The sequence below is a fragment of the Adiantum capillus-veneris genome, chromosome 27 (genome assembly GCF_014529385.1).
Source record: "Adiantum capillus-veneris isolate H3 chromosome 27, ASM1452938v2, whole genome shotgun sequence".
NCBI classification, from domain to species: Eukaryota; Viridiplantae; Streptophyta; class Polypodiopsida; order Polypodiales; family Pteridaceae; genus Adiantum; species Adiantum capillus-veneris.
In genome coordinates, this window is record NC_140957.1 from 8,645,248 (window position 1) to 8,669,758 (window position 24,511).

Genomic DNA, 24,511 nt, shown 5'->3' on the forward strand with positions numbered 1-24,511 from the left:
ACCGAAGGTAATGACGCGAACACATTTCGTGGCCCAAAATAGCAGTTCCCTAAATTTTAGGAGATGCTTCCGTTGGGCTCCCACTGGTCCTCTGACCATCTATCCTCATTGGGACCGCATCCAAAAATGCAATGTGGCCCAACTGTCGGATACTTTTTGTTGGTAGTCCCACCTTGACTTTATGCCTTAATTGAGTTCACTTCCTAGTATCCACCAACTTGCTAAGTGCGACGGGGGGACCTATATGATCTTGCTCTGAGCCTAGACATCCTCTTACCATACCAATTCCAGTGCCGACCACTTCCCGTCTGCGGGTGAATCTACCGTTCACATTGGCCATACAATGTCCGACCGTTTGCTACTTCAAAAAGAGGGTCTCAAAATAAATAAAATAAACCCCATTGGAAAGAAACCAACAACCAAGGTTAGCAGTTGCCACATCTCTGTGACATGGTTAATAACTGCCACGTCCTCGTGACACAGATACTCGTCATCCTCATCCAGCAAATCTGAGTGCATCTAAGGAAGATGCAGCAATGGCTCTCCAGTGACAGGTGTAGACATTTAAACTGCCTGAGGCATCTCCTCAAGAAGAGAGCCTTCTTGGTGTGGAACAGAAAGATCTCTGTCGTTGGTATGTTCTGACATAGTTCCCTTTTTGTTGTTGAAGTATCCTGACAATTGTTAGATTCTTTATCTCCAGATGCTTCGCACCCTGCTTACAGGAATTATATACACATGTGCACTGGCCTTTGGTTCTGGGTTAGCCACCGGTACACCTGTTGACAGGGACTCAGGCACACATAGGGTTTGTTTCAGCACTTTGCCCACCCGGACCTGTTTTGGTCCACCTTGGTTACTTTCTGGTCATTTTTCCCCATATTCGTGGAGGTTTTATCATGCTAGGTCGTGGGTGCTTGGGGCTTGCCCGACCTCACCCCTTTTCTCATATATATGAGAGGGGGTGCTCCACTCTCCACTCCATCTTGAACCAGAGCAGTTCATGCCATCTAGAGTTATTGGGCTTGCCAGCCTTTCCCCCTCTCTTGTGTCTCTTGTGTTTTCTCCATTATCTCTTTCCCTCTCCACCTTCGGTTGCTCACTCTGACATGGTATCAGAGTGTAACAGACTTGGACACTCCAAGTCAAGAATCAACCGCAACAGCACCAAATAACCACTTCAAAACAATTCACAGATCACAATAGATTTGGACTGGCCCGGCGGAGTTCCGTGCCTAGAGATATTGGCCCCAAAGACTGGCGCCCCTTTCGGTATTTCTTTTTATATTAATCAATCATCAAAGTACAAAAGAGCGGTTAGGGTTTCACTCTCAGACTCTGCGTCCAGATGCTCTGAGAAGTGAGGCCCTCACCACTAATTTAAAGGTTACAAGGGATGCCCAAAAGGAGAGCCCCAAAAGCTTCAAATCAAAAGCAATTGCTCTCTCTCTCTCACAGAGAGTCAAAACATGAAATCAAAAGCATTCTCTCTCTCTTTCTCATTTAAGTAGAGAAAAAGCGAAATTTGCGTCGCTCATCATTTTCCAAAAAATATAAAAAAAATAAAAAAATAAAAATAATCCGCCTCCGCGATTTCCGGAAATTAGGGTTTTTGGCAAAAATTAGGGTTTGCAAGAATTTTAGGGTTTCTGGCAGAAATTAGGGTTTTTGCTGTCCGCCACGTCATCACTTTGTGACATACCCCCCCTCTGAAAGCATTGTAATGGACCGCGATTACGCCTGCAAAACCGACAAAAGCCATAAACCGTCTTAGCAGACACTGACTGTTAGTACCTACGTACTAGGAACACACATCTAGCACATGTACAAAATCGACAGTCACATCACACGACATCACAGGACATCACCAGACATCACAGGACATCACATGACATTCAACATTCATTCGGATCTTAGACCATGATTTATCGGCAATGTAGCTAGCAATCACATCTAGGTCCAATCGAGACCTCATCGATGTCCGATTGACTAACCCCTATTGCAACCATGTCTATTCGAGATCAATCAGACCAAAATGCTGCAGTCATTTCGGCTATCAGTTCCTGCACTCACAAGAAGTCAAGAAGAAATCAGTATCATAATCAGGAATTCCATTTCATAAAGTCATCCAACAGAATATTGTCAGCTCTCAGTATCCCTGAAGCTCAAAGAGACACCAGTGACTTTAGTATCAAAATCGAGGCATCTGTTGACAAAGGAGTGGAGTGACTCCCCTCTTGTGCATCCCACTGCACCAGATCTTCGGCCAAGTTGAGTTTCTGGGTTCCGTTTGGAGTAGACTATGCTAAACCAAAACATCGAGGTAAAGTTTCACAATCCGAGGAGTATCTGCTAGGTCCTCCTCCTCCATCCACTTCGCATCAAATGCAGGAAAGTTCTTGAACTAAACCAAGAACCGCCTTCGGACTTTACCTTTCTTCGTATCGTTATGTGCCAAAATCTGTTCAGGAACAAGGATCTCCTCGTTTTCTTCCACTTCGGGTTGCTCATCAGGCTCCCCATCATCAAGCACATCACCCTTAACAGGGTTCAAGAGACTCACATGCAATGCATTATGAATCCTCCAAGTATCTGGCAGTTTCAATCGGAAGGAGACATCATTTATCTTTTCAGTAATCTGGAAAGGTCCGTAGTATCACATACTAAGCTTTGGAAAAAGCCTCTCCTTTCCCTTTTTCTTTCTTAGACGTGCCTTCTCAAAAGTAAGAGCACCCAATCATCCTCCTTTAGTTTCCAGTCGTGACGATGGCGATCCGCTGCCTTTTTCTGTCGTTCTTGAGACTTCTGTAAAGTCTTGCGAACCTTGGCAGAAGCCGTATCCAAATCTCGCGAATATTCATCCGCTTCAAATTTCTAATCTTTCGTGCTCAGGAAGGATGGAACCTTCGCAGCAGTTTCAACAATCTCTCATGGCGTCTTCCCCGTCGAAGAGTGTATCGTGTTATTGTAGGCAAATTCCACCAAAGGTAAGTTCTTTTCCCATTGAGTCTTCTGATGCGAGATACAAGACTTCAATAAATCTAAAATCACTTAATTGGCAATCTCAGATTGCCCGTCATTCTGCAAGTGGAACGATGACGAGAACTGCAACCGCGTGCCAATGTTCTCCCAAATTGCCTTCCAAAACAAACTCATAAATCTGGGGTCTCTGTCGGAGACAATCGTCTCAGGCGTGCCATGTAATCGGAAAATCATCTTGATCATTCTGTATTCTCGGGAGATAAAAAAAAATCAAATCCATTTCAATATTTTCCCAGGGGCGGGTGGGTATGGGTAAAGGCTGTAACAATCCTTGTGCCTTATGCCTTTCAAACTTGACCTTCTGGCATACCAAGCAACTGCGCACAAACTCTTCCACATCCTTCTTCAGTCTCCACCAAAAGAAATCTCTGTCTACCCCTTTCATGGTGGTAGCAATGCCGCGGTGACCCGTAAAAGGTGGACAGTGGCAATCAGTCATAACCTTTTCCCTCAACGGCTGTGTAACTCACAACATAGTCTTTTTCATCAAGTAGCCTTCCCGAAGGGAGTATCCAGCTACTGTCTCCCCATCCCGTATCCGTGTGAAAATATCTGCAAAACCTGTATCTGTGGCATACTGATCGACCATATCCTCGAAGCTCCTATGATGTATCGCGGAAATAGCCAGAACCAACGGTTTCCGAGACAAAGCATCTGCCACCACATTCTTCTGTCCCTGCACATGGACAATCTGGAAGTGGAACTGTGACAAGATGTTCACCCACCGCATCTGCTTTTCCGAAAGTTGCTTCTGTGACAAGAAGTAGCGCAAACTTTGATGGTCTGTAAAGACAGTAAAATCCGCTCCGAGTAGGTAATGCCGCCACTGAGTAAGAGCATGGATAACCGCCAAAAGCTCTTTCCCATAGATCTGTGCTGACATCTCCGGCCTAGAGAACAAACGGCTCTCGTGAGCTATGACATGGCCTTCTTGCAGCAAGACCGCGCCCAGACTACGACCACAAGCATCACAATATACTTCAAATGACTTCTGCAATTTCGGCAAAGTCAAAATAGGTCTCGTAGTCAATTTCTCTTTCAATGTCCGAAAGGCAGTCACCTCTGTGGGTCCCCACGAAAAAGGTACTCCTTTCTGTGTCAAGGTATGCAAAGGGGAAGCAACCTCTGCAAACTTTCGTATGAACCGCCTGTAGTACGAACACAGTCCCAAGAAGCTTCTAACTTCATGGACATTCCTCAAATCGGGCCGATCACGGATAGTCTCTATCTTGGCCGGGTCCATTCGCACTCCTGTTGTTGACACAATGTGTCCCAAAAAGTGTATCTCTAGTAGAAAAAATTCACTTTTCTTTGCATTAATCACTAACGTGTGATCTCGTAATGCCTGAAAGACTTGAAGCAGATGATCTTTGTGTTCTGCCTCATTCTTGGAGAAAACAATGATGTCGTCAAAGAAAGTGCCAACAAATAGCCTGTACTCTCGAAAAATCCTGTCCATCATCCGGTTAAATGTCGCAGGAGCATTGGTTAAGCCAAAAGGCATCACCAAAAACTCAAATAACCCAAAAGTCGTCCGAAAAGCTGTCTTGTAGACATCTCCTGGTGCTATCCTGATCTGATGATATCCACTCTTCAAGTCAATCCTGCTAAAGCACGAGGATCCCTGTAACCTGTCGAGTATATCATCGATCCTAGGAATCGGAAATCTGTTCTTGATGGTGATTTCGTTGAGAGTGCTATAATCGATGCACATTCTCCAAGATCCGTCTTTCTTCAAAACCAACAACACTGGAGAGCAATACGGTGAAGTACTAGGCTGGACAAGACCCTTTTCCAAGAGGTCTTTCACTGAGTTCATAATCTTTTCATTCTGTACTCGACTCACACGATAAGGTGGCCGATTCGGTGGCGTGCTTCCAGATATCAGATCAATGGTATGATCTTCAGGCCCTCTCAAAAGCAATGGGCATGAGCGTGGAGAAAAAAAATCTTGGCGTTCTTTTCTTCAGGTCAAAACATATTCAACCTTTATCCATCGTTCAGTTCTCCCAAAAGAATGAGTAAGAAAACTGAAGTTCATCAAGTACAATCTCTAAGCCCTTCATTTATCAAAGTCGCTTTCTCGGCCCGGTAGTCAACCACGGCGTAGTTCTTGTGGTACCAAGGGATCCCGAGTAGAACGTCACTCATGTGCCCGGAACACCCCTGTCATTGCAAACGAAGTTTGCCAATGCTCGGTGTAATGGCTGCCAGTTGAACTACCTCCGCCTGTGGCGTCAGTCTGTCGGGCGTAGTTCCAAATCGAGTCGCCAATTCCAAGTGAAAAGAAGTTGGCCTTGGCTCCTTCAAAAGAGCTTCTTGATCCTTCGCTTTGCCCTGAAAGCGGCAAAGTTTGTACTTTCATTCATTAGATTCGGTGCAGGTCCCACGCCATGTGGTACCAGTTCTGCTTTTCTATCTGCCTTTTCTGCCACATTCCTCAGCTGCTCTCGAACTCTCAGACCTGTCGTCGTTTTTATCATGCTGTTCTTTTTATCAGGGCACTTCGCGGAAATATGTCCATGTTCCCCGCATCCAAAGCACTTCCCCTCTCTGATGAAGCGAGCTCTCTCCTCAGGAGTAAGCTTGGGTCGTGCATCCTTTTTTTTTCTCTGGGTTGCTCTTTTTCATTCTACTTTCATTCCCAGAAGTCTGTCCGGCTCGTTGTGTCAAGGCCTCATCTGTGGGGTAGGTCAGACTGCCAGAGTGAATGGCAAAGCCCCGCTTTGCACGACTCAACTCCTGAATAGAAGCCGACTTCTGTTCCAAGCAGTGATCTCGGATCTCTGTAGGTAGACCCAAGGTAAACCGCTCAATCTGTTCTCTGAATGATATCTTCTTGAATGAAGAGGTGGGTAGAAAAGAGCTCCAGAATCTTTCACAATAAGAATTCACTGTATCGCTCTTGGTCATCCGGAGATGGTTCCAAGCAGCTTGTATATCTCGCTCAAACTCTTGAGTCAACCAAGAAGAAATAAAAAGCCTCTTTAATTTCAGCCATGTAACTGGCACAGTCTTGCTTAATAGAAACGTGGACCACCAAGTACGAGCATTCCCCTTAAAGTAAGAGGCAGCTCTCCGAATCTTGGAGTGCTCTAAATAGCGTCCTCCCGCGAAAGCGATGTCAAACTGCTGTATAAAAGACAAAGCCTTTGAAGCATCTGAGTATCCTGAAAAGTATCAAACTTGATCGAGTGGCCACCTTCCTTAAACTCTCGGACTTTCTTGCTTTTATCTTCGAGAAAGTCATACTGGTTGGCTTTGTAAAAACTCTTCTTGTTCGCATAAAACTTTCCGTCATCGGAATCTGAGCTGTCTGTAGACGAGTCCTCAGTAGAACTGTCAGTCTCTGGGCGAGATGTAGCCTTCTTTGCCTTTTTCTTGCCCGTTTCGAAGCTTTGTGTCTTGCTTCGCTTTTTGCCTTTTTGTGTCTTCTTCGCTCTAATCCGAGGAGCTAGAAGAACTGTTAGAAGAAGAAGAAGAAGAACTGAGTACTCCTTCAAATCGAACACGCTTCTTCCGTTTCTTTGCCTTGTCAAATGTCAACCGACGACCCAAATATCCCAGGAAGTCAGTGCCTTTCTTCTGCTTTTTGCCGTGCTTTTTTGGCTTTCTTTTGCGTGTCAAAAAGCTGAGCAATCCGTGCATCAACCACGTTCTCCAGTTCCTTCTCCGTATATTTCTTGGAGGCAGAAGGTTTCTTGAGAGCAGGTTTCGGGAGTGGTGTTGTGGTTCTCTGCCACTCCATCTGTACCTCTTTCAAAGAGGTCTGGTTCATATATTTTGCCATCTTCGGGTCCTTGGCAAAATTGAGCATCATCTTTGTTGCATCGCTGATCAACTGGCGACGCTCTATCTCTCGCCGCTCCGCCTAAGTAGGCCCAGGCGGGCCATACTCTCTGCCTGAATCTTCGTTGTGATCCCAGCCCGCATCTCCAGATGCAGAGGGAGTCGACTGATCATTGCCTGAAGCCATAGGTGTCGCGGAAAAAAATTCGGGGATCGGATTTCCCGTAGAAGAGAAATCGGCCGTGCTCTGATACCACTGTAACAGACTTGGACACTCCAAGTCAAGAATCAACCGCGACAGCACCAAATAACCACTTCAAAACAATTCACAGATCACAATAGATTTGGACTGGCCCGGCGGAGTTCCGTGCCTAGAGATATTGGCCCCAAAGACTGGCGCCCCTTTCGGTATTTCTTTTTATATTAATCAATCATCAAAGTACAAAAGAGCGGTTAGGGTTTCACTCTCAGACTCCGCGTCCAGATGCTCTGAGAAGTGAGGCCCTCACCACTAATTTAAAGGTTACAAGGGATGCCCAAAAGCAGAGCCCCAAAAGCTTCAAATCAAAAGCAATTGCTCTCTCTCTCTCTCTCTCTCTCACAGAGAGTCAAAACATGAAAGCAAAAGCATTCTCTCTCTCTTTCTCATTTAAGTAGAGAAAAAGCGAAATTTGCGTCGCTCATCATTTTCCAAAAAAAATAAAAAAAATAAAAAAATAAAAATAATCCGCCTCCGCGATTTCCGGAAATTAGGGTTTTTGGCAAAAATTAGGGTTTGCAAGAATTTTAGGGTTTTTGGCAGAAATTAGGGTTTCTGCTGTCCGCCACGTCATCACTTTGTGACACAGAGCCTCTGGCTTGAGGAGAGGCATCGCCACTACTCGGGAGGACATTCCAGAGGATTCTATTGTGAAGACCTGCTCCAACCTCAACTTGCGTTTTCTCTGACACTAGCGTTATGCGTTTTTATGGAGATCTGCGTTTTGTATGAGTAATCCTCTTCTGCAACTTTCCTCTCCATCACCCTCCCTCCCTCTTCCCTATCGCCATTTTTTTTTTGGCACTCCTATGCAATAGCGTTTTTTCACAGCCCTTGAGGCCTTGCGTTTTCTTGCAAGAGGTAGCCCACTTTGACCTTTTGTTTACCTTCCACTTCAGCCCTCCTTATGCCTTGCCCTTGGACCGCCGGAGTCCCCACTCCTCGCCCCTTGGCCTTCCCGCTTGGAAGCTGAACCATCAAGTGACTTTGCCGGTGATTCCTCGACACATCCACTGCTTTTTTTTCAGCTTGTTTTGGTGCATTCACAGTCCTTATCTCTTACTCTCAGCATCCAGTGATACCCTCACGTGGTGGTTGCTCAACCTCTACCCCCGGTGGAGTTTCTAGCACCCTCCTTGCTACGTTTTTTCGGTGTGGACAGCACCTCGACATTGCTTGATCGGCATCCTCTCGCGTTCCCCTTGCCTCTCCCGTCACTTACCCTCTTCTTCACTGTCATCTGGCGATATACCTTGCGCGGTTCTTCACATCTTCTACTTACTTTTGCTTTTGATTACACACTTGGGACTTCTTTGCGGGTTTTTCTTTGTAGATATGGCAACTTCTCCAACCATGCCCATCCTTCCTCCTGGCGAAAAGCTTGACGGCTTCAACTCTGTCGTCTGGAAGATGAAGATCACGGTGATGCTTATGCAGTTTGATCTTTGGGACTAGCTCAACAATCCTGCCAATGCCGTGTGTCCCGGCCTTGCTCCTGCATCTGGCGTTCCTACTTCACCATCATCAACCACCACTTCTTTTGGTGTGGTTACACAGGCTAGCTCATCATCTGTTCCTACTCCTTCTCATGGCACTGCTTCTGGCAGATCAGGTATTGTTGTTACACAGGCTATGGTGGATCAGTGGAATGTGAACCATCATAGAGTTTACTCCTTACTCATCAACTGTGCGGATACCGTGCTGACGTCCTTATGTTCTCACACCACTGCACATGAGGTATGGGGTTTCCTTTGCAACATGTACGGGGTGAAGACACCCGGAAGGATCCTTGCTTTGGAGAAGTCTTTGATGGACCTACAGGCCTCACCATTTCCGACTATCCAGGACTTCCCCGCATGCTTCTGCTCCGTGATGAGCTAGCAGCTTGTGGTCACTAGATTTCTTCCGAGGGCGTGGCAACTCTGTTGCTTCTCAAGCTTCCCGCTGCTTATGATTCCTTGTTCCAGTCTCTTATTACCTCTACTCGCACTACTCCTATCACTCGGGAGGAGCTCTTACCCATTGTGGAGCAGATAGCTTCGCGCATTCAGGACAGAGTCTCCTCAGATGCCTCTACGGGTATTACAGCCTTGGTGTCTACATCCAGTGGGGGTGGTGGTGCTTCAGGACAGTCTGGACCTTGTTCTACACTTTCTAGGCCTGACATCACTTGTACCTACTGTGAAAGAAAGGTCATTATGCAGCAAAATATTATAAAAGATAGCGGGACCGCAAGAAGGATGTAGATCCTGAGGATGGGACAGATTCTCGGCAGATGACTGTCACTGCTGTCTCCGGCTCTTCTGGGGGCATCTCCCTCTAGTTTCCTCTACATTCTTCCTTCCTTCTATAACAGAGATCCTTTTGACTTGTAGTCTGCCGATTTCCTACCTTGGCAGCCTATGCTTTTGTGTCAGAGTGCTCTGCTTCAGGGGGGGTCCTGTCTCTTCCGTTTCTCTCTTCTGCTGACCTTCTCCGATGAGCTCACCGCTTGTCTTCCATCTTTCCCTTATATATATCCTCTTCCGCGACTTGTTCCGTTGGTGGCCTCTCCATCAGCTACCTTGTGCGACTTGATCAGCTTGCCCTAGCTTTGGTCATCATCGAATTGGTGCTAACGGTTCGTCGTGTTGTTTGGCTGGCGCTCTCATCCTTTTCTCTGGGATTTACATCTACTCCAAATTTGCCAGGCGTCTTGCATCTTCCTCAGCGACTCCGCATCTGTCGTTGAGGGGAGGTGTTAGATTCTTCATCTCCAGATGCTTCGCACCCTGCTTACACGCATTATATACACATGTGCAATGGCCCTTGGTTGTGGGTTGGCCACCCGTATACCTGCTGATAGGGACTTCAGTCACACATAGGGTTCGTTTCAGCACTTTGCCCGCCCAGACTTGTTTTGGTCCGCCTTGGCCACTTTTTTGTAATTTTTCCCCATATTCGTGGAGGTTTTATCATGCTAGGTCGTGGGTGCTTGGGGCTTGCCCGACCTCACTCCTTTTCTCATATATATGAGAGGGGGTGCTCCACTCTCCACTCCATCTTGTACCACAGCAGTTCATGCCATCTCGAGTTATTGGGCTTGCCCGCCTTTCCCCCTCTCTTGTGTCTCTTGTGTTTTCTCCATTCTCTTTCCCTCTCCACCTTCTGCTGCTCACTCTGACAACAATAGAACTGTAAACCGACTGGACAAAAGTCACAGGCGGTGATCCCAAAACAATAGAACAACCAACAACATAACAAATCAATTTGCACTACAATAGAGCTAGAGCGCTTTGAGTGGAGACGATTGGCCCTAAAACTTGGCATCCCTTGCAGTATTTCTTTATTCCTTTAACTGACACACACTTGCTCAAGATACAAGGTAGCTCTGCTCTCTAAACTGGAGAAGCAAGCTTTGAATATGTTACAATTGGTCCAAGGCCTCTCTTTTATTTAAGCCAAGCTAGAAAAACAACTCCAAAAAGCCAAAAAGCTTGCTTTCTGGTCGCTTTTGGTCCAAAAACTTGCTTTTCAATTGTTTTTGACCACTTTCGTTGTTGGATAGAGATCTCTAAAAATCTCACAATGTGCTAGGAATTTGACAATGTTGTAGAAGACAAAGTTGATCTCCTCAACAGAAGCTATATTTTGATGCGAACAAAATTTCATTATGACAACTTTCAAAATTAGGGTTAGGGTTAGGTTTCGTCTGCTGAAATTAGGGTTTTTGCTGCCACGGCATCAACTTGTAACATCGATGACCGCCATAGACACCCATTAGCTTTAGGAAGTTCTCTCTCTTCCCTCCATCTCTCTGACCTACTGTCTCTATCCTTTTTTCTTTTTAGTCACCCTCCATGTCACCAGCGTGTGACTAGTATCTATCCTTTTTGTTGATTTCTTTCTTATTATCTATTTACTTTCACTTTTTGGAAACACCCCTCGGGAAATCTAACTGCCCTGCATTGCATAGCTAGTGTGGAACTGTCCAGAGGGAGTCCAGGCCTGAGGGCAAGAGAGCACTAAGGTTGGACCAGGACTATGGTTAGCCAAGTGGGGTCATTGACTAGCCAAAGTGGAATCCTTTGCTACAGAGGCTACATTTCAGTTTTGGATGTGGCCGCAGTGTACAAAGAGGGTCGGATGACCTAGAAAGATACAATGGCAGCATCTCCTAAAATTTAGGGAACTGCTATTTTCGGACCTGAAAATGTGTTGGCGTCATTACCTCCGGAATGACAAAGGGAACATTTTCTTACTTTGCCGTGAAGTCAACTGGGCAACTGGTTGGGATATTTTTAGGCGGCAACCCCGAAACGGGAAAATGCTTGTAAAAGTGCCAAGTGGCACATTCTGGTGCACTTGCCTTATGCAACAAGAAGTGGCGCTGAATTTGAAGAGGGGAGAGCCTCATTTTCAGATTTTGTCACAGGTTAAGAGCTATGGAGTGCTTGCTTTCCCTCTTATGCACAGTGCGGTGCCAGGAGTGATGCCCTGCACGCTACGCACTGCCCTCTCTCTCCCCTTTGGCAGTATGTTATGCCCCTCTAGTGGGCTCTTCATTTGACCAATGTACAGTTGTGTGGGTTCATGCGCGATTGCCGAGGCAAGAGCCTCTTGCACAGGTACTGGATTAGCTAGCGGCTAATCCCCCCGCAGGTACAGGTGAATTCGGAGAGGTTTCACGCCAGAAATCTCGTCCGATTCAAAGGGCAAGTAGCCCTACAGGTGCGGGAGCTCGAGGACTTGCTAGGGATGCGACCGGCACGCGAAACGGAGCCCGAAACAGTGAATTACAGCCTGCTGTGTATTTTTGCAGGTTTAGGGTTTTGGCCCTAAACGGACCCTAATACCCCCAGGAGGTTCGGGGACGCAAGGGGACCACTGTACAGGCGATCTGGCGCATTTTCAGGGCTGAAAACAGAGAATTCAGCGTGCTGCAGTTTCTCGCCAGGTTTTGCAAAGTGCCCGTATGCGTCGGGAAAGTCAGTCAATGCGTGGGAATACTGACCGTGAAGGGTTCTAGTACAGTTATGCTACCGAAATCGGGTTGGAACAGTGGAAATTCAGCCGAGTTTGTGCAGGGCGGCTTGTAGGGAACCACAGCGTTTATTCCCTCTTTTGAACAATAAAGAAATACCGAAAGGGGCGCCTAAGTTAGGGGCCAATCTGGTGTCTGTCTACTCATACAGGTGCAATCTAGCAGCCTGTATCCCTCTCCCCTTTGTTGTGTCTTGAAAGTACAGGTAAAATAGACGACTAATAATGGGTGAAAGCTAAATCAAGGTTTAAAGTAAAGTCTACCGCCCTTTTTGGATTGAACAGGCCGGTTTCATGGTTCCATTGCCGGGATTAAATCACTTTTTCCCATAGAAGTGAGCCTTGGTCAATTTTGGGCTTGAAGACACAGGGGATCATAGACCAGACACAGGGAATTGCAATTATGGCTGACAGACCAGATGATGTGATTGAAGAGGTTTCCTCTTCACAGGGTCAACAGACACATGAAGTGGGTGAGTCCTCAAGACCACCACAGACTGATGATGATATATTCAGGACCCAGTTGGCTACTGCTGTGGCTATGTTCACACAAGTAATGCAGAACCCAAGGTTTTTAGCCTTTCTGCAACCTCCTGTTCCGTCTCAGCAAGTTGGGTCACTGGATCATATTCAAAAGCCTGTTAAGGCTCGAGCACAGGTGATTCATACTGCACAGTCAATGGAAACACCTGTACACTTGACGGAGAACATGCAGTCTCCACAACGTATGCCTAAGGTGCAAGAACAGGTGGCTGAGATGCCAGTCTTTCAAGCTGTACCAGTTCAGCCCGCCACCTTTCAACAGCCTATAGCTGGTTCTAATGGGCAGGGAAGCAACTTACAGGCTATGCAACAGGTCTTCCCACTACCTTCAGTACACCCTGGCTATTTTGGAGGTGGATCGGTATTCCAGAGCATGGCTGGTCATGCACCTGGAAATCAGTTTTATACGCCAGGAACAGTGTTTGGGGGTGCTCAAACGATGATGCCTAACCCCATGTACAGTGTCATGGGTATGCAACCAGGGTTTCAAAGCACTCAGGGCCAGTTCGGGATGCCACAGGCAAATTTTGGTATGGCTGGAATTACAAATCAGCAGCCAAATATGGCATTTCCAGGTCAAGTTAATAGCGGCCAAGGAACACAGATGAACCCTAATAGTGTTCCCATGTTTCAGTCACTTCCATATGACAATTTAACGCCGCTGGAGAGGCCAACTCCGTACAAAGAAGGTGGCAAAGGTGTGTCATTCACGACCTTTACAGGGTTTGATGACAGGAAGAAGGCTCTTTCATTCCTCCAACAGTTTGATAAGGCCTATGCAGGGGGAAACTTTACAGAGGCTTCAAAGGTCCGCAAGGTAGCCACTTTCTTGACAGGGAATGCGGGACAATGGTGGACAACTTTATTGCTTCAAGGGCAAGCTCCGTCCACATGGATTTACTTCAAGCAGATTTTTGCAGCAGCATGGTTATCTGATGACTTTGAAGCAGATGTCATGACAGAATGGCACCAGCTAAATGCTGCCACTTGCAGAAATCTGGATGATTACAATCGGAAGTTTTGGAAAGCTCTACTTCCAGTAACTTCCTATAGGTTTGTGCCATTGACAGAACAGATTGAAAAATACTGTTGTGGCCTACCCAAAGGATTGAGAAAATACTGCACGAAGACAAAAGTCACTACTTTGACGCAGCTCATCGAGGTAGCAAACACTGGCAATGGTTTGCTCAAGGGAGAAGATTGTGAATTTAACACTGGCGTCAAGGCAGGATCAGGCAAGAAAAATTCAGCCAAGAAGCACGTTCCCAATGAGGCTCCTAAAGGGACTCAGGAGTCAGCCAACGCAGGGAAAGACAAAGCTACGGCTGAATCAAAAACAGGACCAGCAAAGAAATGGAAAAGACGTTTTCCTCGCAAGTCAGAAGAGCAAAAGAAGGTCCTGAGGACAGAGAACAAATGCTTTATATGTGAGCAGCCTGGCCACATTGCCTACAACTGTCCTACAAAGAAAAGGCCAGCTGATTCTGATGACAAGGAAGACAAGAAAGGAAAGAAGCCCATGGCTGGTCTAGTGCCAGATATGGTGGGCGACAAGCCAAATTCAGATGCAAGTGAGCTTTGCAGAGCATGGGGAAAGGTTAGGGATCAAACAGTGCTTATCTTCTTTGATCCAGGTGCCAAAGCCAACTTCATTTCCCCAGAATTGGCTTCAAAGTTGGGAATCAGACCTGAAGAGATGGGGTATACAGCAGAGGCAGGTTTGGCATGTCCTGGCCATACAGAGGCTGTGACACCCATCATCGGAAAGTTGCGTCTACATATCCAGTCCTATGTAGATGCTGAAGAATTTTATATCATGCCACTGGACGGATGTGATGTGTTGTTAGGTATTCCTTGGTTGTTTCGTGTACAGGGAATCATGGATGCCTACAACAAAAAGATCACTGTACAGAGCAGGGGAAAGACTCACATTCTGGATGTAAAGCTTAAAGGGGAGTCTATTCCTACTGTATCAGCTTCTGCTATTACTTCTGTAATGAAAAAGCATCTTTCTGCGTACTTGGTTTTTGCACGTGAAGTGTCAGATTGTGATGAATCAAATTTATCTGTGCTAGATAAAGAAAGGTCAATGTTTTTACAACAGTATAGTGACTGTTTTTCCGATTCATTACCGTCTCAATTACCGCCAGAGAGACCCGAGGACCATGCGATAGATTTGGTGCCAGGCTGTAGCCCACCAAATAAGCCTCCGTACAGGGTTAGTGCGGCTCAGCAGAAAGAGATAATGGGCCAAGTACAGGAGTTGTTAGAAAAGGGGCTGATTCAGCCCAGTTCATCTCCATTCTGTTCTCCAGTGTTGTTGGTGCAGAAAAAGGATGGCTCATGGCGTATGTGCATCGACTACCGTGCACTGAACAAGAATACCATCAAGAATAGGTTCCCTATACCTAGAATTGATGATATTATGGACAAATTAGAAGGAGCAGCTATGTTTAGCAGGATAGATCTAAAGAGTGGGTATCATCAGATCCGCATTAGATCAGAGGATGTGCACAAGACTGCTTTTAGAACGACGTTTGGCCTTTACGAATTTTTAGTGATGCCCTTTGGTCTCACAAATGCTCCTGCTACGTTTAATAGGATGATGGACAGAATTTTCCGTCCACACCAGCAGTTTGTTGGTACATTCTTTGATGACATGATAGTCTACTCAAAGAATGAAGAGGAGCATAGGCATCACTTGGCCATTGTGTTCAAAGAGCTACGCAGTCATAGGTTGCTCATCAATGCAAAGAAAAGTGAGTTTTTTCTGGAAGAGATTCACTTTCTGGGACACATTGTCTCAAAGGACGGTGTCAGAATGGATCCTGCAAAAGTCGAAGCGATCAAGTCATGGCCAAATTTGAAGACGGTGCATGATGTCCGAAGCTTTTTGGGACTATGCTCCTATTACAGAAGGTTTATCCGAAATTTCGCTGAGATTGCTTCACCTTTACATGCTCTTCAAAAGAAGGCAGTCACCTTCAGATGGACACAGAAAGAGATTTCAGCTTTTAATCTCTTAAAGGAAAAGATGACTTCAGATCCAGTCATTGTGTTGCCAGATCTTAGGAAGTCATTTGTGGTCCAGTGCGACGCCTACGGTAGTAGCATTGGTGCTGTGCTAATGCAAGATGGCAGGGTAGTAGCCTATGAGAGCAGAATTTTGCAAGGGCCAGAGATGACCATGCAGGTCTATGAGAAAGAGTTACTGGCTGTGATTCATGCGCTCTTAAGTTGGAAACACTACCTGCTAGGTGCAGACTTTGTTGTCCAAACGGACCATCAGACCTTGCGATACTTCTTGACACAGACAAAGTTATCTGAGAAGCATATGCGATGGGCAAATATCTTGTCCATGTTCCATTTTCAGATTGTGCATGTAGAAGGCAAGAAGAACGTTGTGGCTGATGCCTTGTCAAGGAAGCCACAAATTTCAGCTGTGTCGATTCCTTATCATCATGAACTTGATGATATGAGAGAACAGTATACAAATGATGAAGATTTTGCAAGGGTCTTCGAGCAGCTAATGGATAGACAACGTCATGAACACTATCTTCTTAAAGACGGGTTCATGATGATGCATGGAAGATTGTGTGTCACAAAGCCATTGCGACGCAAAGTTATGGAAGAGAGTCATGTCCCACCGTATGCAGGGCATCGTGGTATCGATGCTACAGTTAAAGCGGTTGAGACATTCTTCTATTGGCCTACATTGAGAAGAGATGTGGATGCCTTTGTGCGAGAATGCCTAATATGCCAAAAGGTCAAGTTTGACAGGCAAAAGGCACCAGGGTTATTGCAACCACTACCTATTCCAGATAAACCATGGGAAAGTATTGCTATGGATTTTATCTTTGATCTTCCGAGAACGCAGACAGGAAATGATGGTATTTGGACCATTATTTGCAGATTCAGCAAACAGGCTCATTTTATTCCTGTCAGGAAGAAGATAAAGCCAGATCAGATGGCACGCTTGTTTATGAGCAATATTTTCAAGTATCATGGCATGCCACAGTCGATTGTCAGCGACCGTGATCCACGCATGACAAGTTTGTTGTGGAGAGGCTTGTTTGAGAATATGGGCACTACGCTCAAATTCTCTTCGTCATTTCATCCTCAAACAGATGGGCAGTCAGAAGAGGCAAATTCTACTGTCCTAGATCTGCTGAAGTGCTATGTGTCAGAGCATAAAGGAAAGTGGGAGCAGTATTTGCCATTGGTGGAGTATGCATACAATAATACAGTGCATTCATCAACTGGCAAGGCACCTTTTGAGATAGTTGAAGGTGGCAAGAAAGTTCCTCCCATACTGCATACAAAGGACAAGATATTTGAAGCAGATAAGTATGTTCAAGACATGGATGAAATGTACAAGAAGGTCAAAGTGGCCTTAGAAAGGACTCAGGCAAAGCAAAAGAAAGCAGCTGATCGTCACCGTCGTGAAGTGGTATATTCACTTGGTGATTGGGTGCTTTTACGCTTTGAAAAGGCAAGGTTAAAGAAGATGAAGGGCAAGGAAAGACTGTTTCCAAAGCTCAGCATGCGTTACTATGGGCCTTTTCAAGTATGCGACATAATCAGTGATGTTGCATATAGGCTGAAATTGCCTGACAGTTGGAAGATTCACAATGCGTTTCATGTGAGTCTTCTCAGACCCTATGTGGGTGATGTGCCAGAAGATATGCCAGCTGAAGATCAGCCGGAAGTCGAGGAACTTGACGAGATCTTGGTCCCTGAACAGATTTTGGCACACAAAGAAAGGAAAGTGAAAGGCAAGGTTGCTAGGCGTTACTTGGTAAAGTTCAGAAACTATCCACCAATGGATGCTAAGTGGATGGAAGAAGGTGAACTTGCAGAGTCACCAACTGTGTTATCACTTTACCTGGAAGCCTTCGATTTGCAACCTACCTTGACCCCTTGAGTTTCAAAGCTAAATGGATTGTCAGTGTGACAATGGCTTCTGAAACAAATGATGTACAAGGTATTTAAAGTGAGCTCAAATCAAATACCTGTTACATGAATGTTAGAGCTGTACAGATTGTCAGTTTGGCAATTGCTCTTATGGAATGTCCAAAAGTTTGGTTAGTGCTATAGAAGTGAGTATTTCTTGTCAGTTTGTCAAGGATACAGTGATTGCTTCTATTGAAGAGTACATGTGTAACTGCATTCTTAAACTATCGGTTTGGGTATGCTCGAAAGTGTTACAGGATCCAACGTGTACTATAAGACAGTGGCAAAATGTGCAGCTACCATTTTGTCATTGGAAAGTTAGTGACTCAAAGCAATGGCAGAGTGCGAAGCTACCACTATGTCATTGGGACAGGGTTCACACGCAGGCAATACATGAGTCAACAAGGTGTTGAATACACCAGGGTTGACAATGAGCATGTATGTGTCGTACATGTGTCGACAGGTGTTGAATACATCAATGTTGACTAGGAGCTTGTACGACATAGATGCAAACGAGGACGTTTGAGATTTCAAGAGGGGGGTATGTCACCAGCGTGTGACTAGTATCTATCCTTTTTGTTGATTTCTTTCTTATTATCTATTTACTTTCACTTTTTGGAAACACCCCTCGGGAAATCTAATTGCCCTGCATTGCATAGCTAGTGTGGAACTGTCCAGAGGGAGTCCAGGCCTGAGGGCAAGAGAGCACTAAGGTTGGACAAGGACTATGGTTAGCCAAGTGGGGTCATTGACTAGCCAAAGTGGAATCCTTTGCTACGGAGGCTACATTTCAGTTTTGGATGTGGCCGCAGTGTACAAAGAGGGTCGGATGACCTAGAAAGATACAATGGCAGCATCTCCTAAAATTTAGGGAACTGCTATTTTGGGACCTGAAAATGTGTTGGCGTCATTACCTCCGGAATGACAAAGGGAACATTTTCTTACTCTGCCGTGAAGTCAACTGGGCAACCGGTTGGGATATTTTTAGGCGGCAACCCCGAAACGGGAAAATGCTTGTAAAAGTGCCAAGTGGCACATTCTGGTGCACTTGCCTTATGCAACAAGAAGTGGCGCTGAATTTGAAGAGGGGAGAGCTTCATTTTCAGATTTTGTCACAGGTTAAGAGCTATGGAGTGCTTGCTTTCCCTCTTATGCACAGTGCGGTGCCAGGAGTGATGCCCTGCACGCTACGCACTGCCCTCTCTCTCCCCTTTGGCAGTATGTTATGCCCCTTTAGTGGGCTCTTCATTTGACCAATGTACAGTTGTGTGGGTTCATGCGCGATTGCCGAGGCAAGAGCCTCTTGCACAGGTACTGGATTAGCTAGCGGCTAATCCCCCCGCAGGTACATGTGAATTCGGAGAGGTTTCACGCCAGAAATCTCGTCCGATTCAAAGGGCAAGTAGCCCTACAGGTGCGGGAGCTCGAGGACTTGCTAGGGATGCGACCGGCACGCGAAACGGAGCCCGAAACAGTGAATTACAGCCTGCTGTGTATTTTTGCAGGTTTAGGGTTTTGGCCCTAAACGGACCCTAATACCCCCAGGAGGTTCGGGGACGCAAGGGGACCACTGTACAGGCGATCTGGCGCATTTTCAGGGCTGAAAACAGAGAATTCAGCGTGCTGCAGTTTCTCGCCAGGTTTTGCAAAGTGCCCGTATGCGTCGGGAAAGTCAGTCAATGCGTGGGAATACTGACCGTGAAGGGTTCTAGTACAGTTATGCTGCCGAAATCGGGCTGGAACAGTGGAAATTCAGCCGAGTTTGTGCAGGGCAGCTTGTAGGGAACCACAGCGTTTATTCCCTCTTTTGAACAATAAAGAAATACCGAAAGGGGCGCCTAAGTTAGGGGCCAATCTGGTGTCTGTCTACTCATACAGGTGCAATCTAGCAGCCTGTATCCCTCTCCCCTTTGTTGTGTCTTGAAAGTACAGGTAAAATAGACGACTAATAATGGGTGAAAGCTAAATCAAGGTTTAAAGTAAAGTCTACCGCCCTTTTTGGATTGAACAGGCCGGTTTCACTCCACGTCTTACCTTCCTTAAATCACCACATGAAGTGCGCATGATCATGGAACTATTTTCAAATTTTTTTTGGTAAGATGTAGAGTGTGTAAATCCAAACGAGTGGACCTTCATGATTGCAATTGTCACCAGTTAATGACGTGGCAACTGAAAACCTAATTAGGATTTGTTGAAACCTCAAAAACCCTAATCTTTGAAAGATATAGATTGGAATTTTGTGCCCTAAAAGATAGCTTTTGTTGAGCAGATAACCTTGGTCTTCTGCATCATCATCAAATTCCTAGCAGATTGTGAGATTTGTAGGAAATCTCTGTTGAACGGCGAAAGTGGTATAAAACAACTAAAAATCGAGGTTTTTGATCAAAAGCAACAAAAAAGCAAAGTTTTTGACTTTATTGAAGTTGTTTTTATAGCTTGGCTAGTATAAAAGAGAGGCTTTGGGTCCAATTGGAACATGTTCAGAGCTTGCTTCTCCAATCTAGAGAGCAAAGCCACCATTGTACCTTGAGCACTTGTGTGCTAGTTGATAAATTAAAGAAAATACTGCAAGGGGCACCAATTTTGGGGCCAATCATCTACAAGCACTTGGGGGTCTTGCAAGTGTGTGCGCAAACTATCCTCTATTGTTCTGTCGTTGGTGGTTGTTCAAGTGTTTTGGGGTCACCACGTCCAATCAGTTTACAACAATTCAAGCATGCAATTCAAGCATGTTGCGTGCTTGCTGAGAAATCAGATGAAAGGTTTTCAGTGGAAGGGCGAAAAACTAAGATTTTGCCTCTAGATATTGGTTGATTCTTACATGCTGATGCAAGGAAAAAGGGATATGATGTGGATGGATGTGCTGGTAACATGCTTGCCAATTTGTATGGTAAGTGTGGGAGCATTCATAAAGCTATAAGTGTGTTTGTTGGGTTGTCCAATCATAATGTTGCTCTATCGAATGCATTGCTCTTGGTTTATGTTGAACAAGACGATGTAGTTACACCCTTGTGCTTGCACAAAGTAATGCAGGTTGAGGGGGTGAGTCCTGATGACCAAAAGATATCTATTTGCTTTGCAAGCATGCAAGATCAACCAAAAAGTCTCTCTGGAAATTAGGAGGGCACTACATGCTGATGCTTAAAGGATGGGCTTGATCTAGATGTTTTCTTGGGTAATACTCTCGTGAATATGTATGGCAAGTGTGGGAGCATTGTAGATGCAGAGGATGTCTTTGGTAGCTGGTTGCCTTGACTTTGATGTTGTTTGTTGGACAGCAATGCTTTCTGCATATGGTGAACAGGGGCTTACGCAGAAGGCGTTAAAGTTGGATCTAAAGATGCAAGGCAAGTAGATGATGGGAGATTGGTAAGTTTAGTGCAATTGCAACCAGGCAAAGAAACTGGTACTTCGGTACCTGCAGGCAGATCCATTTTTACTTCTAGCTTCAGGCACGAATCCAAGTGTACTTCTGACAACAGCCTTTATATATGCTTACAAAAGCTACACAAGCACGGCGGATGTGTGGGCCGTATTTAGAGCTTGATGTCGTATCTTGGAGTGCATTCAGAGCTGGTCATGCAAAGATAGAAGTTTTGCATCAAGCTTTCTAACTTGAGTGCATGAAGCGAGCAGGTATTGAGCCTAATGACGCGACATTCTTGTCCCTGCTTTATACTTGCATCCATGCAGGACTTGTAAACCAAGGGGTTGAGTTCTTTGAGCCAATGAACAAAGAGTATGGTATAATGCCAGTGAACTGGATGACGGAACAAAGATTGCAGTGAAGAGGATAGAGGCCTGTGTTGTGAGTAATAAGTGGTTGAAAGAGTTCTATTCAGAGATTGCGGTGTTGAGGAAGGTAAGGCATTGGCATCTTGTTACTTTGTTGGGCTATTGCATTGATGGACGTGAATGGCTTCTTGTGTACGAATACATGTTACTGGGAGCAAAATTAGCCAGCACTTGCTGAGTTGGGTCCATTAAACCTAAAACAATGGCTGAGCATTGCACTCGATGTGGCTTGTGGCATGGATTATTTGTGTGGGCTAGCTCACCATAGGAGCTTCATACACAGATTTCAAGCCCTCCCTCCGACATACTGCTCGGGGATGATTATAGGGAAAAAGGGTCCAGGTGAAGCTGGTTTTAGAGGAGAAGAACTCCATTGAGAGAAGGCTGGCCGCGGTACCTTCAGATTTCTAGCACCAGAGTATGCAGAAAACTCAGGAATCTGTTTAAACTTTAGCTTAGTGCTATTGCTTTAATGGAATGGGGCATGGCAAGGTCTGTGATCTGGAATGGGGCTGACATGATGTGTGTTTGGAATGGTTGAAAGTAACTGGATGGGTGAGGACAAAGTCTGATAGTGTGGTTTTCGGCGTATGAGCAGTAGCAGTGATGACTTCCTAAAGGCCATCCATCTGGAGCTGGAGCTTACGACGGCAGAGGAGAGCCTAAAGAGAATCAATGAGCTTGCAGGGCAGTGTACATCAAGGCAGGCCTGGGAGACCAGATATGCGCCACTCCCTGAATGTGCTGCTGCCGTTGGTGGATCAATGGAAGCCCAAGGCCGTGGAGGGGAGAGATCGACGGCGTCAATATGGGCTCCATTTATCTGGACATGATGCTATCGCATGCGTTCAAGAAGTTTTATGCTTTCAAGGGCGCCCCCTCCTCTTCCCGTTTCTCCTTCTCACTGCCCTTCCGCACGTCCTACCTTGGCTTCGCCAACTCCTTCACCTCAACCTCCATCGAATCTCTGGCAAAGAACAACACCCATTCATTCTGAACGACGGGTTTATGAATAAGCATACATGAATGCGTGTATGTCAACGATTGTCACAGAATTGGAAGCGTACCGACGAAATAACACAACACAATTGAAATAATTGAGAGTAAAGGGATAGAAAAGTAGACGACACAACACATCACTGGGACTGGAAGATGACCAGTCCCTCCTTTTCAGAGTATAATTATTTCTGGGTGTTCTTTACAAGCACACGAAGGTAGACTCTTTAGTGTCTGCTTCTTTATCTCAGATCAACCATCTGTATCTTCTCTCCCTCTTGTACAACAGAGAATGGTTCTCTTTGCTCTTTGACTTTATTTGGAACTCTCAACAACTCTCTCTCTCTCTCTCTCTCTCTCTCTCTCTCTCTCTCTCTCTATATATATATATATATATATATATATATATATATATATAAATATATTCTCATCTTGTGATCAATCTTTGCATCGGTTAATGATTTACTTGCTCTACTAGATGTTCCAGATCTAGGTCAATTGTTCTAGGTCAATTGTTGGCATTTGATGTAAAGATGGAGAGATTTTAGGTCTTCTTTCAAAGATGAGCAATTAGGTTTAAAACCCTAATTTTGCAACATTCCTATGACTTCTAAACAGTTGACCTCAACAGTAAGTCTTAATCTGCAAACAACATATGAGTTAGCATGCTCACTAACAGACATGTCCAGGTGTCTCAAGGTGCATTCACAAACATAAATACAAAATGCTATGCACTATTCTCTTTGAGATTGATTAGTCTCTCAAAGTCTAGAAGCAATCTTCCTTTGGGTGCTTGAACCCTTTCTTCTTTCTATAGCAGAATAATTATTTTTAGATACACTCTGTATCTCCATTATCGTTCAATTAATTCATAAGTCTTGCTATCAAATGCTTCCTTCACGATGTAAACTAGTCATCCAATTCAAAACGTGACACATCAGAAACATTTGTTCTAGAATGTCTTTGGCCAATAAAACATCATTCGTAGTAACTTCAAATATTTACAATATTAGAGTTGTAGAAACCTAAGTTTTTGTAAAATTCCTCAGATTTTTAAACAGTTGGCCTCGATTATAAGGCGTTAACATATCTGCTCATTAAATCTAAATAAGTTTCCAAATCCTTCTTTGTCATCCATCGGGCATTGAGAGGGGAGTAATTCTTAAACTTCACCAGATGCTTTTTGCTTTCAATTCTCGTTCTTGATGATGCACAATCTGTTTAAGAATAAGCAATTCTTTTGTTTCTTCTACTTCTGGTAGATCTTTCTTTCATTGGCTTTGTTGGAGGTGATTTAATATAAGGTTTCAAAAGACTCATGTGAAAGGCATTATGATTATTTCAAGTAGCACGTAAGTCAAGTCTAAAAGAGACTTCATTGATCTTCTCTATGATCTTGAAAGGATCATAACCCGATTTGAAAGTTTTAACTACTTTCGCTTTCTTGCCTTTGTGCTTCTTTAGACGTGCCTTCTCAAATTTGAGAAGTACAAACTGTTCAAATTGTAAATCAACCTCGCATTGATGTTTATCTGCTTCATGTTTTTGTTTCTCTTGGGATCTCTTAATAGTAGCTTTAACCCGTGAATAAGTTGTATCAATATCTCGAACAGATTCATTTGTTGTAAAAATCTGTCATAAGGATAGGTGGTAACTTCGGTTTTCCATAGACAATTTCAAATGGTGTTTTTTGAGGAGGCATGTACGATGTTATTGTATGCAAATTTTACTAAGAAAATATACTTTTTGTTTTCTTTAATTATTTGTAACATAAGACTTCAACAAATCCAAAATTATAGAATTTGTGATTTCACTCTGTCCATTTGTTTAAGGATGATAAGATGAGAAAAAATTTAGTTTGAGTTCTCAAATTCGTGAAAAGAGCTTTTTAAAATAAACTAGTCATTCTTTGATCTCTATCATTGATGATAGACTTTGGCATTCCATGATGCTTAAAAATTTGAGCTAGAAAAACTTTTGCCATATGATCTGCTTGAATTATTTTCTTTACATGTATAAAATGTTCTTGTTTATTAAAACTGTCAACTATAGTCCAAACGGCATTATTCCTAGCTTGTGTGTGAGGAAGATTCATTGCCACACAAATTGCTT

At 44.6% G+C, this 24,511-nt stretch overlaps 1 long non-coding RNA gene across 2 annotated transcripts in view; it reads left to right on the forward strand.

Annotated features, from left to right (window-relative positions):
• Positions 1–22,715, forward strand: part of LOC147421473 (uncharacterized) — a 48,365-nt gene extending 25,650 nt beyond the window's left edge. The window contains exons 2-3 of one of the 2 annotated variants that reach the window (XR_015186762.1): positions 19,878–20,783; positions 20,887–22,715. This is a non-coding gene — a long non-coding RNA (uncharacterized LOC147421473). Of the gene's footprint in view, positions 1–17,340; positions 20,784–20,886 lie in introns of those variants that run through there. The other variant, XR_015186761.1, reaches the window with a different exon arrangement.
• The last annotated feature ends 1,796 nt before the right edge of the window (positions 22,716–24,511 follow it).